This window comes from Triturus cristatus, chromosome 9 (assembly GCF_964204655.1).
Source record: "Triturus cristatus chromosome 9, aTriCri1.1, whole genome shotgun sequence".
Classification (NCBI taxonomy): domain Eukaryota; kingdom Metazoa; phylum Chordata; class Amphibia; order Caudata; family Salamandridae; genus Triturus; species Triturus cristatus.
In genome coordinates, this window is record NC_140592.1 from 875,976,710 (window position 1) to 875,992,198 (window position 15,489).

Sequence of the window (15,489 nt, forward strand, 5' to 3'; positions counted from 1 at the left end):
ACTGAGGGTGATTCGCATGTCTGTTTTGTTGATGATGGCATTATTGATGAGGCGTTATGGCGTGAGAAATTAGCTCAGGATCCTGTTTTAAATGAAGTAATGAGTTTGATTCAGAGAGGGTGGTGTAAAAAGAAGGCTGGCTCGGTTGAAGCTTTGAAATTTTGGGGTGTAAAGGATGAATTGAGTGTGTTCAATGGGTTTTTGGTACGTGGAACACGTTTGGTACCTCCTTTCGAGTTAAGGGAAAGGTTGGTTGATTTAGCACATAAATTGCACTCTGGCATGTCTAGGACAAAGGAGCGACTTCGCAGTTCTTATTGGTGGCCTGGAATGGATATGTGCATTGAGAGGGCTATTAGAGATTGTTCTGTGTGTGCTACTTGTGAAAAATCAAAAGTGGTTAGGGTTCAGCCCATGGTCATAAGGGAGCTTCCAAGTGGTCCGTGGAAGGAGGTGGCTCTGGATATTGTGGGTCCCATTTATTTCAATGGTCAGCAGAATTATATCTTTGTTTTATTGGATTTATTCTCTAGGTGGCCTGAAATACAGTTCACTTCTGGTATAGAGACTATTCATGTGATTCGTTTTCTTGAAAATCTCTTTGGTAGAGAAGGTTATCCCGAGTCAATCCTAACGGATAATGGTGTGCAACTGGTTTCTAAAGAAATGGAGAAGTTTCTTAGGGATAGAGGTATTACTCACAAGAAATGTGCTTTGTACCATCCAGAAACGAATGGGATGGTGGAAAGGTTTAAAAGAGTGATTAAGGAGACGATCTCTTTAGCAAAAAGCTCAGGGAGGAACTGGAAAGAACAGGTTTTGAAGAAAATCGAAGAGTATAGAATGACTCCTCATAGTTCTACTGGTCAGTCTCCTTTTGTTCTTTTTAGGGGTAGAGCTCCTTGCACTCAGGTTGAACCCTCTTGGGTTCGACGGTTGGGGGACTCTGTGTGTGGTCATTCTCCTGTTAAGAACAATGGAGAGTGGAGAGCAAGAGAGGAGAGCAAGTGTCGGTACAGGAAGGAGAATTTTGATGTGAGGAATTCTACCAAGCATACGAAGGTCAAGGTTGGGGATGTGGTTGTTGTAAGACTTCCAGGTTCTAAAGTAAGTTTCTCCAAACCTTTGCATGTTGTTAAGGTTTTCAGTAATGCTGTTAGAACTAATGATCATAAAATTTGGAATTTAGGTAGAATTTGTGTGTGTCCAGATTTGGTTGAGAAGTCGGAGAATACAGTTTTGGATGAGAAGGTGAAGATTACTTTGGGAAATAAATCTGGGATATCTGACTTCTCACGCAAATCTTCTAGGGTTCAAAGGAAACCGGTATATTTAAAAGACTATGTTTCCTAATGTTTGGGATTCTTGGTGGGAAATGTTTTTCTACTATTGTGAACGTATTTTTATTCATCTGTTTTTATTGTATGTTATCGGAGGGAGGTGTGTGGGATTCTGGTTGTCACAGCGATGTCTAGCTTGTGTCATCTGGTTCCTCTAGCCTCTCATTATGAGGTAGGAGTGTTCTAGCTGTTACCTAGGATAAGGAATGTGTTGGTTTGAAGGTGTGGGCTGTTGGTTGTGACGGTTGAGAAAAGTTAACTGTTGTCCTGATGAGCTGGATGTAGGACTGGATGGGTCCTATTACTTGGAATAAAACCTGCATTTACTTCAAGGAATTCCTGTGTCAAACATTCTTTATTTGGTCAAGAGGAGATTCCTACAGGTGGCCATGTTATTTCTGCTAATATTTGTGCAGTGAAACAGAGGCCAGATTTGAAAAATGTGATTCCCGAAATCATTGTGGCTTTTATGAAAGGTTTGATACACATTGGTTAATATGCATTGCAGTTATAGTCTGCCTAAAATAGCCTCTTCCTAGATAGACACTATAGCAATTTCACGTGCCCTGTCAAGCATGCTTCCAGTATCTGCAGTTATGATCTTTAATTTGCATTTAGACCACTTGCACTTTATTTTAACATTTCCTGTCCAGGTAGGGCAGTTGCACATGTTTAATTAGAACCAAGGCCCAGTACCAAAACAAGAGTGTCCTCTTTAAAGAATCAGGTAGTTCCAAAAGTAGCCCAAACTCTGCGTATATATTTTGCAAATTATTAATGTTTGTGATAACAGTAAAAAATGGCCCACCAGACCATAAAACAGGCCCACAAACTGCAAAAAAGGGCCTTCACCCTGACCTATCAGACCAGTCGTTCTGACACTGCCAGATTGCCCCAATGCCAAGTCATCCCTAATTGGAACAGTGAGATAGCCAAGACCTTTGTCAAAGACCACTATAGAGTCTGAATCGACCCGTGACAGTTTTTTGAACGTAACCACTACGCCATAACAAACGCCTAATGCCAAGGTAATTTGGCTTCGTGCCGCATTCATTGAAGGCATTTCCTTACCTTTTTGCTAGTTTAGTGAATCTATAGCACAACTTTGGTTCTAAACAGATCTCCACAGGGAAATCGTGGCAAAGAACTGGTTGTGCAAACTGTGATTCAAAGTTTGTAGAATGAGTGACACTTTTTTACCACATCTTTCTGCTTGGACTTTAATTGATGTGGCATCCTGTCAGGATACACAAAATGTCCTACGGGAAAATACCTTGTCACAGACTATAAATAGGCATGGCAGTCTGTGTGGACGGAGTGATGGATGACACGACCAGTGGGTGGGCATGCTGCGACAGTCTATTATTCGGCTTCAATTGACGCTGCTGCTGTTGTGTTCACATGCTGACTACACTTAAAGACCGCTGACGTGACATCTGGGAGAGCTGTCCATTAAATTGAAAAATGATACCATCTTTTATTCTGTGAGGTTAGTTCAAATGTATCAGCATACAGAAGATTTGAGCTAGAATAGCAGTAGTAATTTACTTTATGTGGTTATTACAACCATCAAAGTTTTCAGCAAAAAAACAAAACATTAAAATATCAATAACAATACACAGACATAGATCGTATTATTGCCAAATGCACCATTATCAGTTGAGGCAAAAAACTGTAAGCACCCCCAGCACAAGAGGAATATATCTCATTTCAAGTGCCACTTCCAATACAAGATGTGCAATAATAATAAAAAACTAAGCGATAAAAAGATAAAGCATAGGTAAAACAAATATATACAATAATAGCAGCAATATATGGTATCCACCCTCATCAAGGATATACCCAGGTGTAAAGTACCAAGTGCATCAGAATCAATTAACATCTAGTACCACATTAATTTAACAAAAATCAAACAGATAGCACCAAGAATGGCATCAATGTAACTAACAGCAATAAATATGTATATCTAAGCTACTATAAAAATACCATAAGATCAATACAGAAGAAAAAAACAATTCATTAATGCAATTAAGTGATAAAAATAGAGCTCATTTTCATTACACTGGTTGAGTTTTAAAAATGTTATTGCGTTTATACCAAACTGCCTCTAGAAATTTACTAACAGCGAAAACAGTTCTGGAAGAGAGATCAGAAGATTTGAGTTCATTTTCCACAGCCGTTGTGGTAGTTGGGAGCGTGCAAAATGTCATAACTTTATTGCCTCTCTTTAGTGGAAGGGAACAAACTACACTTCTGCAGTGGTGGTGCTAGTATCTTAACCGAAGCTTATGCTGCAATCCCGTAGAACTGCACAGGTGCCAGCACCACCCTGTGAAATACAGGCATGTTGAGTAAAACAATATTGCACTCCACACCAAAAAATATAGCTCACCTTAATATTGCAATCCTGTGCTTAAAAAGAGAAATCATCAATGTCGATTACAATAATATTGGCAATAAAAATTGGAAACAAAAATAAACACCTTGCTGTTATAACAGTGAACGAAATTAATGTAAGCACCTCAATTCTTAATCCACTGGAGAGGACCTAATTTCCATACGAAAAGCGTGTTTTTCTTTTTTGCCAATACCTTTGGTGCCATTTGCTGAATCTTCACAAAGTTAGAACGCAGCTGCAGTGTTGCAATTTCAGGGGTGATTTATCAAGTGGGCTGCAAAAATCAGGGGCCCAAAACACATTTTCCCCATGCAATTTTCTATATGGATTTTAGACACGACTACAGCCTGAACCGCAGAACAAAATTACACCGAATTTGGCAGAAAGCTAGCTCTTGGTCCAGTAAGAGTCCTTTTTGTGATTTGGTGTAAATCCATTCAGTAATTTTACGTTTTTTAAGAAAAAAGAAACACATATATCTAGATACGCAGATCCACCTCAGTAATTCATGAATACCCGCATCAACAGCACTGCCATGATTGGCTGGCTGCAACCAGGGCCGGATTGGGAACCAAAACCGTCTCTGGAAAACTGATCGGGTGTCCCCCCATGGGGGAAAGGGTGGAGTACCGCCGAGCTGTTTTCTAGGGCCGGTTTTGTCCCATTTTGTTACAGGGGGCTGATATTTCCGGCCCCCGGTAACAAAAACGGCCTCCCAGGGGTCCAAAACCGGCCCTGACCCTGGCGGCCAACCGGGGAAACACCCGGTGCCCGTTATGTCCAGTCCGGCCCTGGCTGCAACCTGACTGGTGAATAGCGGCTGCCATTTTATGTATCTGTGTTAAACAAAAACAGATGGTTCTGTTGGGATGCGTGCAATTGGTTAGAACATTGTTTGTAAATCCAAACATAAATTACGTTTTTTTAAGAACATAGGATCATGAGTTCCACAGGAAATTACTTCACACATACTTCACACACACACATAGAGAAAGACACACACAGTAGAATATAGTGATCAATAATATATTCTGAATAAGTATTAAATACTCAAGGCTGTCACAGGTTTCGTCCTTTCTTCGCTTTATGCACATTAACTATAGGATCCGAAAATCAATTAAATCGTGATCATGCGGGCTGTGCGGACATAAATGGAATGTCGACGTTTCGACCAAGAAAGTTGCGCAATAGAGTGCGTCTTCAGGACAAGGGAGGAGGGTGGACAGCCTAAAAACTTAATTTAAGAACTATTTAGGGTGTGTGGTATTAAACAGTTGAGAGTTTCTACTGTTTAGAGCATTGGCATAAAGTTTACCAAAAAAGCAGACGTCTCATGGAGTGGAATCTGCAAAATGAGAAAGGCCTTAATTATAACCTATGGGCAAGTGTTGGAAGTAGATTAACTAGCCACCAGTGGTGTAAAATCTTACCAGAAATTTGTTGTTTGGGTAATGTATCACGTTTAAGTCAAGGAATCCTCCACCAGCCGGTTGGAGCCTAAGGAATATAATGGGCAATGTTTCAGGGAATATTATGCCCGAATTTAGCATGCTATACAACACAATTGAAGGGGAGCAGATAATACTTTATTTAAAATTCAATGGACCTCCACCAGCCGGTTGGAGTCTCACGGAGAAGTCTAGCAATTCAGGCTCGCTGTAATAGTAAAAAGAAAAAGGAAGGACTGAATATTCAGTCACTGGATGGCGCTATGGTACCTTACAGAAGGAGCCTAAATCCAACTAAAACTTAAACTCGTCTCACCTTAGCGTAAATGAATCACTTTTGCACAGCAGCAATTCCGATCAGTTCTGAGGCCGAAAGGAAACAAGGCCGCCTATATTCATGCTTCTGGCGTGAACGCAACGTGCACGTTGAAGTGCAGCAGCTTGGTTAAGCTGTCAGAAATTAGCACGTTACGGGCAGGGTTGATGAATGTGGTTGGCTAATGCGTTGGCCGCAGCTGGGTCTGAATACTTCCTCAGTGTTGTGTAAATTACATTGGTTGCAGATACAGTTATAAGCATAACATAATATAAATACAAATACACTTTATATACAGATCTTTGCAATGCGATCTCAGAAATTGTGGGGGCAAACATAGATTCACTTTATGAACAGTCATTGGGTGAAACCAACCTGAACATCGCCCTAGAACATGTCTCACCATTGCCGGAACACACCCCCATTATTGTGGAGACCAATACCACCACTGACCCAGAACTTATGACTGATCAAGGAACAAGGACCAGCCCTATATCTGGTGATCCTATTACTAACATCTCAAATTACGTGTTGACGCAAAGTGAACATGATATTCTGTCAAAAGGTCTATCTTTTGTCCCCACAGTACCTCCAAACGATTTCAATGTGAAATTGGAGCTTCAACACACCCTAATAGTTCTTTAATTAATTTTTAGGCTGTTCACCCTCCTCCCTTGTCCTGAAGAAGACCTGCTTTGACGCACTCTAAATATTGCGCAACTTCCTTGGTCGAAACGTCGACATTCCACATATGTCCGCACAACCCGCATGATCACGATTTAATTGATTTTTGGATTCTGTAGTTCATGTTCATAAAGAGAAAGGACGAAACCTTCCCCAAAATTCCCCCTCCCCCCATTTATTTTCTCATTTATTTGTGTTGTATATAGTGTACTGTCCATATGACTTATTCACTACCTGTCACTTTGTTCACTATAGTCACTCATTGTTTCTCGGACGCAATTGTATGTGCAACTGTGACAGCCTTGAGTATTTAATACTTATTCAGAATATAATATTGATCAATATATTCTACTGTGTGTGTCTTTTTCTATGTGTGAAGTAATTTCCTGTGGGACTCATTGTCCATTGTTTTAAAAAAAAAGTTATTTATGTTTGGATTTACAAACAATGTTCTGGGCAATTGCACACATCCCAACAGAACCATTTGTTTTTGTTTAACATTAATACCCAGGTTCTGAGGGACACCGGGTCGCCCCATTATTATTAATATTTTATGTATCAGGTCCTGGTCCCAGAGCCTCAAAATTTAAGTGCATAGTGATTGAATGGGTGTATCAGAGGTGTCGCATAGGGACCCACAAAGGTCAAAACATTGCCTTAAAACTTTTTTATTCCCATGTGCAGGGATTCACAGACCCACGGACCCCCATCTAAAGTCACGATGGATCCGCAAATCCGGCCTCAATTTACATTTTTTTTATTTACTCACATACCCACCCAGTCCCAGACCCTCACAAACACTCACAGACCCCCTCACAGATCCACACAGGCACTCACAGACCCTATCACAGATTCACACAGGTGCTCACAGGCCCCTTCACAGACAATCACGCACCCACTCACAGACCCACACAGACACTCATACACCCACTCAGATCCACACAGGCACTCACAGACCCACACAGGCACTTACAGACCTACTCACTGATCCACACAGGTACTCACAGACCAACAGAGCCACTCACAGATTGACACAACCACTCACAGACTCACTCACAGATCCACACAGGCACTCACGGACCCACACTGCCACTCACAGACCCACACAGGCACTCATGCACCCAATTACAGACCCACAGAGGCACTCACAGACCCCCTCACAGACCCACACAGATTCTCACAGACCACACAGGCATTCATAGATGAGCTCACAGACCCATAGGCACTCACAGACCCACACAGGCACTCACAGACCCACACAGGCACTCATACACCCACTCACAGACCCACAGAGACACTCACACACCCATGCATATACCCGAACAGTCACACACCCGTAACAGACACACACACACACCCTTTCACAGACCCATAGCCTGACTTATACACCCACTCACTGACCCTCACAGACACTCATACACCCACTCACAGACCCTCACAGACACTCATACACCCACTCACAGACCCACACAGGCACTCACATTCCCACTCGTAGACCCACACAAGCACTCACACACCCACTCACCGATCCTTGCAGGTACTCACACACCCACTCACAGCCCCACACAGACACTCACCCACTCATAGACCCATGGCGCCACTCACACATACTCCCAGAATAACACAGGCACACTCACACCCACTCACAGATACACACATATATTCACACACACACTCACAGAACCTGATAGACACTTATACACCCACGTCGGGGATAGGTGCCTGCGGCCAAGCCCTGTGACCAGCTCCTGCTCATCAAGGCTGTAGGCTGTGCCCAGGGTTGGGTGCCTATGGGGTGATGGCTGCCAGGCCTGACTCTAGCCAAGGCCCTCTAGCCAAGCGCAGTGAGGGTTAGATTAACATTAGGTAATTAAATATAACTTAATGTTTAAAAAACCCTAGCAATTCACTAAACAAAACAATGGATACAGGGACGTTATAGTTAGGAAATAGAATTTAAAAACCTTAGAAATTCCCTAAAAAACCAAAGGTTAGATGAGCGTTATAGTAGGGTTCAGATTTGACATGCATAGAAATCCAAAAGATGGGGAAACTGTGCATAGCAGGGGCGCGAGTTATAGTTACCTTAGGGCGTGAGTTATAGTTTTTTGAGGAAAGTATAACTATAACTGTTGAATTTCGATGATTTTGTGCATGTAAAATCTGAGCCTAACTATAATGTCCCTCTAACCTTTGGTTTTTCAGTGAATTAAAATATATATATATCTATATCTATCTATATCTATAGCTATATCTATCTATCTATATATCTATATATATGTAACTCCATGAACACCTCGAACCTACGCTACAAGCCAACAGCAGCAGCGGCGAACAGAGGAAACGGACCCCGATTGTTGGCAGGAAAGATTTTATTTCTGCTCCTCTACTTAGTGACGCATTTCGGGCACAGCCGGGCCCTTGATCACACACAGGTAACAGTTCGCCAAAGCCATTGAAATATGCAGGGTGAATTCACTTCCTGTGTCACGTAATCATAGACACAGGCAACAGACTTGCGAAGAAGACAGATTTTGTACATTCAATTGTATACTTGCCATAAATTACTTAAATACATCACAAGATTACTAGATAGCGTGTGCGGTATATCTGTATGAATACAAATAAAACAGCAATATAGTAAAACGTGTATCAATTGGTTCACTTTGTGCAATTGAACAAGCTGTAAATGCAAATAAATATATAAATACAAATATATTAACAACAACACTGGTATTGGATACAAGAGAGTAACACATTGTAAAAACTGTTAATAAATAGGATAAAATATCGCTAATAAAACAGTAAAAATATATATATATCTATATATATGTATAAATATATATATCTATGAAGAACTTTGTCATCTGCTGCCACAGTTGCTGGAAAAATGAAACGGACACAGATCTACTCAGTGCAAGGTAATTTATTTTAGACCATAAGTGTACCACGCACCGTCATGATGCATTTCGGCCCCAACACGGAGGCCTTGATCACATGAAGCATGTGGTAGAAACCATTACATTTATAGTGCAAGTACTCACATCACGTGACCATCGGGCCAATAGACATAGAAAAAATTGCCATGTGATAACAAACCGAACTCAGTGACTACAAGGACTTGAAATATTGATACAATTGTTACCAACCTCAGCGACAGATGTGCAAACCACAATTGTGCAAATACAAAATGTGCAAAATTCATAGATGTTAACAGTCCCTGTGGACAAAACTCATACTCAATTGGAGTAATCCACTATGATAGTAAATGTTTTTTACATAGTGCTGTTTAGCCAATGCATAAACTATAAAATATATACAATATATAAGTTACTCAATGTGATAGCAGCAATATTAAACAAGTGTGCAAACTGGGCAAAGTGCAAATTTCCGCAAGTGCAAATGTAGGCATGTCATAATGTTCCCCATAATGAGGTAACAACTATATAACGTATAACATGTTAAAGTGCAATCACATCTTTTACCAAACAAATCTGCTGCAATACTGTTCCTAATGGAGCAGCAAACACCACACTTATTGTTCTCAGGGACCCCAATGCTAACACAAGATTTGCCAAGAGTGTCATCAAAATATATGGCCTAAAATATCATCGCAATCAAAGGAATTGTAACAGTAAGAACCATTCACTGAGCAATGACAGTTTCCCCAAGCCTCCCCACAACCCAGAACTGGATTACTTTACTGGAAGGGAATTGATATCAACCATAACGATTGTAAAATTCATTCAATTTTCCAACTAAAAGCAAAGATTTCCAGCATTAATAAATATCTATTGTTTCATAAATATTTAAACCATAATCTAAAAACTGCAATGATATGATCCCTGAAGCCCGATTAACCAAACATCTAATCTGCCCTAAAAGGTCACGAACCAGTGATGAATGTATAGAAAAAAAAGAGGAGTAGGGTGACTTTGGAGTGAAGAAGAATAAAACGCTAATAATATATGCTAAAAATATGTACAAGAGCGGCAGAAATGGACCACCCACGTATAAGCCATATGTAAATGCAGGGCATGACCCACTCCTAGAGATGTCGTGCCATTGCAATAAACTACCTACCGGGGTACTAAGTGGAATTATAGACAGGTAAAGAGATCCTCACTTGAGTTTAGGCCATTTGGGGTTTTGGTATCTAACTCAAGGATGTACCAACTGTCTAAGCAGGGACTCACGGTCACCCCACCCGGCGTAGCCGTGGGACTGCATCCACTACAAAATAACTCAAAGAGTCTAAACAACTACCGTGGGTCCCTTTGAAGTGCCTGGCAACTGGGTAAGTTGCGTCATTGTTGCTGATAGCCCGCATGTGCTGGAGAATGCGTTTGTGGACCTGCAATTTGGTACTACCAACATATTGCAGGCCACAGTCACACTCCAGCACATACACGGCATATTCAGTTTTACACGTCAATTTTTACGATATGTTTCCAGGAACATCACTGAAAGGAATTTTATATGTGGACTTGTTCCTGCCCAATTTACAAGCTCTGCAATTGGCACACTTGATGAAACTTTTAGAGCTCTGTATCCAAGAATTGCTTGTGTTGATTTCTGGGCTACTCTTCACCAGCATGTCATTCGTGGAGCGAGCCCTACGAAATGTGATGGCCAGGGATTTAGGCAACATGTCACCCAATACTGAATCATTACGGACCACTGGCCAGTTTCTATTGAAGATCATGCGCAATTTGTTATGTTGCCGGCTATAGGTGGTAATTAGCCTGGGTGGCTCTAAGTTGGAATATCTATATATATATTACCTTCTGGTGGTCACCAGTAGGTAGTTAAAGTTAGGACCTAGTTTCCATAGGTAAAGCATTTTTTGTTTTCCCAATAACTTTGGTGCCGGTTGACGAATCTTCGCGAAAGTTTTAAAACTAGTGGCCTGCTCCGGTCAGCTCCTGTCTTGAAAGTTTCAGGGTCATTCGTCAAACAGGGGCTGAGGAAAAAGGGGTTCCAAAACGCATTTCCCTATGTAATTTTCCATAGGAAACTTTAGACAAAGCTATAGCCCGAACTGCTGAATGGAATTCACCAAATTTGGCAAAAAGGTAGCCCTTGATTCAGAAAGAGTCCTTTTTAGGTCTCGCCTGACCCAGCGCATGCGCTGGTCTGGCGAGACTTTTTGTGAGGGCTCAAAAAAGTGCTACCACTGTAGCCTAGAGCTACAGTGCATGTGCGCGGCCGCTTTGATGTTTGATCGCGATCACTTTCCCTTTTGCGGCCGCAGGGCCGCTTTGATGTTCTCCGTGAGCCAGTTTTTTTTCCTGTTTATTACTTTTATGTAGTAATGCTGGCACCCCTGCGCCGCCATTACTACAGAGCAGTAATAAACAGAAACAAGCCTTGGCATAGCCAATAGGTCTCGCTTTTGGGACCTTATAACTATTTAGTTATGCAACTGTTGCATGGCTAAACACTTATAAGGTCCCAAAGGCGAGACCTATTGGTTATGCCAATGCTTGTTGTTAAATGGTGTAAATCCGTTCAGTAGTTCCTGAGAAATTAGAAAAAGAAAAAATATTGATATCTAGGGCAGCGGTGGGTTCGTGAACCCTCCCGACCACGAGCTTCATTCTAATTGACTGCCAACACTCCAAACCAGGAAGTGTTGGCAGCCATCTTGTGACTCGGTAGAATCGAGTCACAAGAAAACAGTTGAAAATAGATTAAAAAACAAGAAAATCAGCAGGGTAGAAACACCCTGACCCCCTAGGGCTGCTCAGGGGGTCCCACAAGGATGCCCAGGGCCAAAAAAGCATTAAAAAAAAAATACTTTCAGAAGAATTCGCTCTGGGGTCGCGAATCCTGCTGAAATTATAAAAAAACATGAAGCGCGGACTCCCGCGCTTCATTTAAGTGAGGCCCCCGGGTGGGCAGGTCCTGGGGGCATTGCTCAATTCATAATTAAAAAATTACGGGGGCCTGCGGGGGGCCCCTGCAGCCCTGGGGACTGCCACCTTCCCAGGGCTATGTTAATACTATGCAGGAGGGCACGCGGCCCTCCCGCAGCCCCGAGGACCTCCACCTTCCATGGGCATCTTTTTAATTATTCTGTGGGGGCCTCCAAGGCGCCCCCAAGCCCCGGGTACCGCCACCATCAGGGGTTCTTAAATATGTGTGGGGGAATAAAAAAAAATTAAACCTGTGGGGGTCTCGAGCCCCCCCACACGCCCGGGGACCACCACTTCCCCGGAGCACTAATAATGCAAATTAGGGGGTCTGTTACGGACTCCCAAGCCCCGGGGACCACCACCTCACTGGGGCTATGTAAATAAATGGAGGGGGCTGCACGGCCCCCCTCCATGGCCCTGGGGACCGCCACTCCCCAGGGCCGGCACCTGCAGTGTCCTGGGGTGCCCACCCCTGGACACTGCTGTTTGCTATGACAGGGTGGGAGCTGTGCCGCTCCCGTCCTGTCATAGCAAACACTGGTTTGGATTTTGGAAGCGGGAGCAGGTTTCCTGCTCTCCCTTCCAAAATCCAAACCAGATTGCTTTTCCACAAGGGGAGCTGCATGTCAGCAGCTCTCCGTGTGGAAAAGCAATGTGGGTCATGCAGGACGCGGGGAGTCGGTGGGACCGTGGGGGAATTGGGGCTCCCTCCACAGTCCCCAACGAAGTGGCCAGGCCCCCAGGGGATGGGGTCCCCGGGGCTGGAAGTGGCCCAGGAGGGGGGCCACGCGGCCCCCTCCTCTTTCAAGAAAAAAATTTATAAAAGGCAGGCCGGCCTCAGGGGATGGGGTCTCTGGGGCCATAATTGGCCTGAGGAGGGGGCCACACGGCCCCCCTCCCCCAAAAAAACAGGATGGCCAGGCCCCGGGGGATGGGGTACCCAGGGCAAATAGTGGCCCAGGGAAGGGGGGCCACGCGGCCCCCCTTCCCAATAATAAAATATTAATAATAATAAAAAAAATAAGAAAAGGAGAAGGCTGGGGTTGGGGTCTCCGGTGCCAATATTGGCCTGAGGAGGGGGGCCAAGCAGCCCACCTCCAAATATAAAAAAAAAACAATGTTGGCCATGCCCCAGGGGATAGTGTCCCCCTGGCTGAAAATAACCTTGGGAGGGGGGCCACGCGGCCCCCTTCGGTTTTTAAAAAAGAAAGTACTTGGTGGGCTAGTTGGCCTCCAGTGACCCTCAGGATTCAAGGTGACTTAATCCCCCAACTTAAGACACACCCCGTGGCACGTTTTAAGTTGGGAGATTAAGTCCCCTTGAATCCTGAGGGTCCCTGGGGGCCAACTAGCCCACCAGGTACATCAGTAAGCGCCACGGAGCTGCATTGCACAGAGGTGTAAAAAGGGGCGTGGCCTCGGACCACTCTCTACAATGCAGCCCTGTGACGCTTACTGGAGGTACCTGGTGGGCTAGTTGGCCCCAGGGACCCTCAGCATTCCCCATGTCACTCCGTGAGCACTCTTCTAATCACCCTCTCAGCACCATATACTTATCCAATCACTGTGCCAATACCCAAGCACTTATAAATTCACCGTGCAGCATCTTTGCAGCACTCTAATCATCCAGTCACTAACCATGTGTCTATGCAATGACCCAGGCACTAACAGATGAAGTGCTACAATCCCCTGAGGACTACCTATGCAGTCCAGTAATCTGCCTGTCACTACCTATGCACTCCTCCAATCACCCAGCCAGCACAATGTACTTATCTAATCGCTCTGCCAAAACCCCAGCACTTATAAATTCACCATGCAATCTCCTTGCAGCACTTTAATCATCCAGTCACTACCCATGTACTGATGCAATGGCCCAGGCACTAAAACATGCACTGCTACAATCCGCAGAGCACTACCCATGCAATCCAGCCATCCCTCTCTAACTCCCTGTGCACTCTTCCAATCACTCTGCCAGCACCATATACTTATCTAATCGCTCTGCCAAAACCCCAGCACTTATACATTCACCATGCAGTCTCCTTGCAGCACTTTAATCATCCAGTCACTACGCATGCAATGGCCAAGTCACTAACTCATGCAGTGCTAAAATCTCCAGAGCACTACCCATGCAGTCCAGCAATACCCGTCACTCCCTGAGCACTCTTCCAATCACCCGGCCAGCACCATGAACTTATCCAATCAGTCCGCCAAAACCCAAGCATTTATAAATTCACCACCCACTCTCCTTGCAGTACTCTAATCATCCAGTCTCTACCCATGTAGTGATGCAATGACCCAGGTACCAACACATGCACTGCTACAAACCCCTGAGCACTTCTCATGCGGCCTCTAACCACCTACACACTACTGATTCACTCCTCCAATTACCCAGGAAGTACCCATGCACTCCAGAAATCCCTCTGTCACTACCCATGCACTCCTCCAGTCACCCAGCCAGCCCTATGTACTTATCCAATACCTCTGCCAAAACCCAAGCACTTATAAAATCACCATGCACTGTCCTTGCAGCACACTAATCATCCAGTCACTACCCATGTACTCATGCAATGACCCAGGCACTAACACATACGTTGCTACAATCCCCTGAGCACTACGGATGCAGTCCAGCCATCTCCTTGTCACTACCCATGCACTCCTCCAATCACCCAGCCAGCACCATGTACTTATCCAATTAGTCAGCCAAAATCCAAGCACTTATAAAATCACTATGCTCTCTCCTTGTAGAACTCTAATCATCCAGTCACTACTCGTACTCATGCAATGACCCAGAATTTAACTCAGGGCAAATACAGGGGTCATGCTAATCATAGGGGTACCCCAACACATAGTGTTCCCTGCTGTATGTAGGTATTTTCACTGTATTCTAAGTGTCTTTTATCATTGCACTGGCTCTAGGCCTGGTTAGTCAGAGTCAGTTACCACCAGTACCCGTCAGCAAAACGTTGGAGGCACAGGAGGACTTTCTGCTCCTCTGTTGGTTCTTTCTGCACATCTCTTGCTTCTTCCTGCACTTTTCTTCATCTTTCTGGACTTCTGTTGCCTCTTTCTGTATTTGTCATGCTTCTTTCTGTGTTTTTCTTCCTCTTTCTTCACATGTCCTACCTTTGTAGGCATAGTTAGAAATTAGCATTTAAAAAACCTTTGATATTCACTGGAAAACCATAAGATTCAAGGACGTTATAGTTAGAAATTAGCATTTAAAAAACCTTTGAAATTCACTGACAAAACCATAGGTTTCAGGGGCGTTATAGTTAGAAATGAGCATTTAAAAAACTTTTGAAATTCACTGAAAAAACCATAGGTTTCAGGGACGTTATAGTTAGAAATTAGCATTTAAAAAACCTTAGAAATTCACTGAAAAAAA

General features: G+C 43.6%; 1 protein-coding gene across 3 annotated transcripts in view; it reads left to right on the forward strand.

Moving 5' to 3' along the window:
- Positions 1–15,489, forward strand: part of BEGAIN (brain enriched guanylate kinase associated) — a 937,901-nt gene that overhangs the window by 257,309 nt on the left and 665,103 nt on the right. The window lies entirely within an intron of this gene.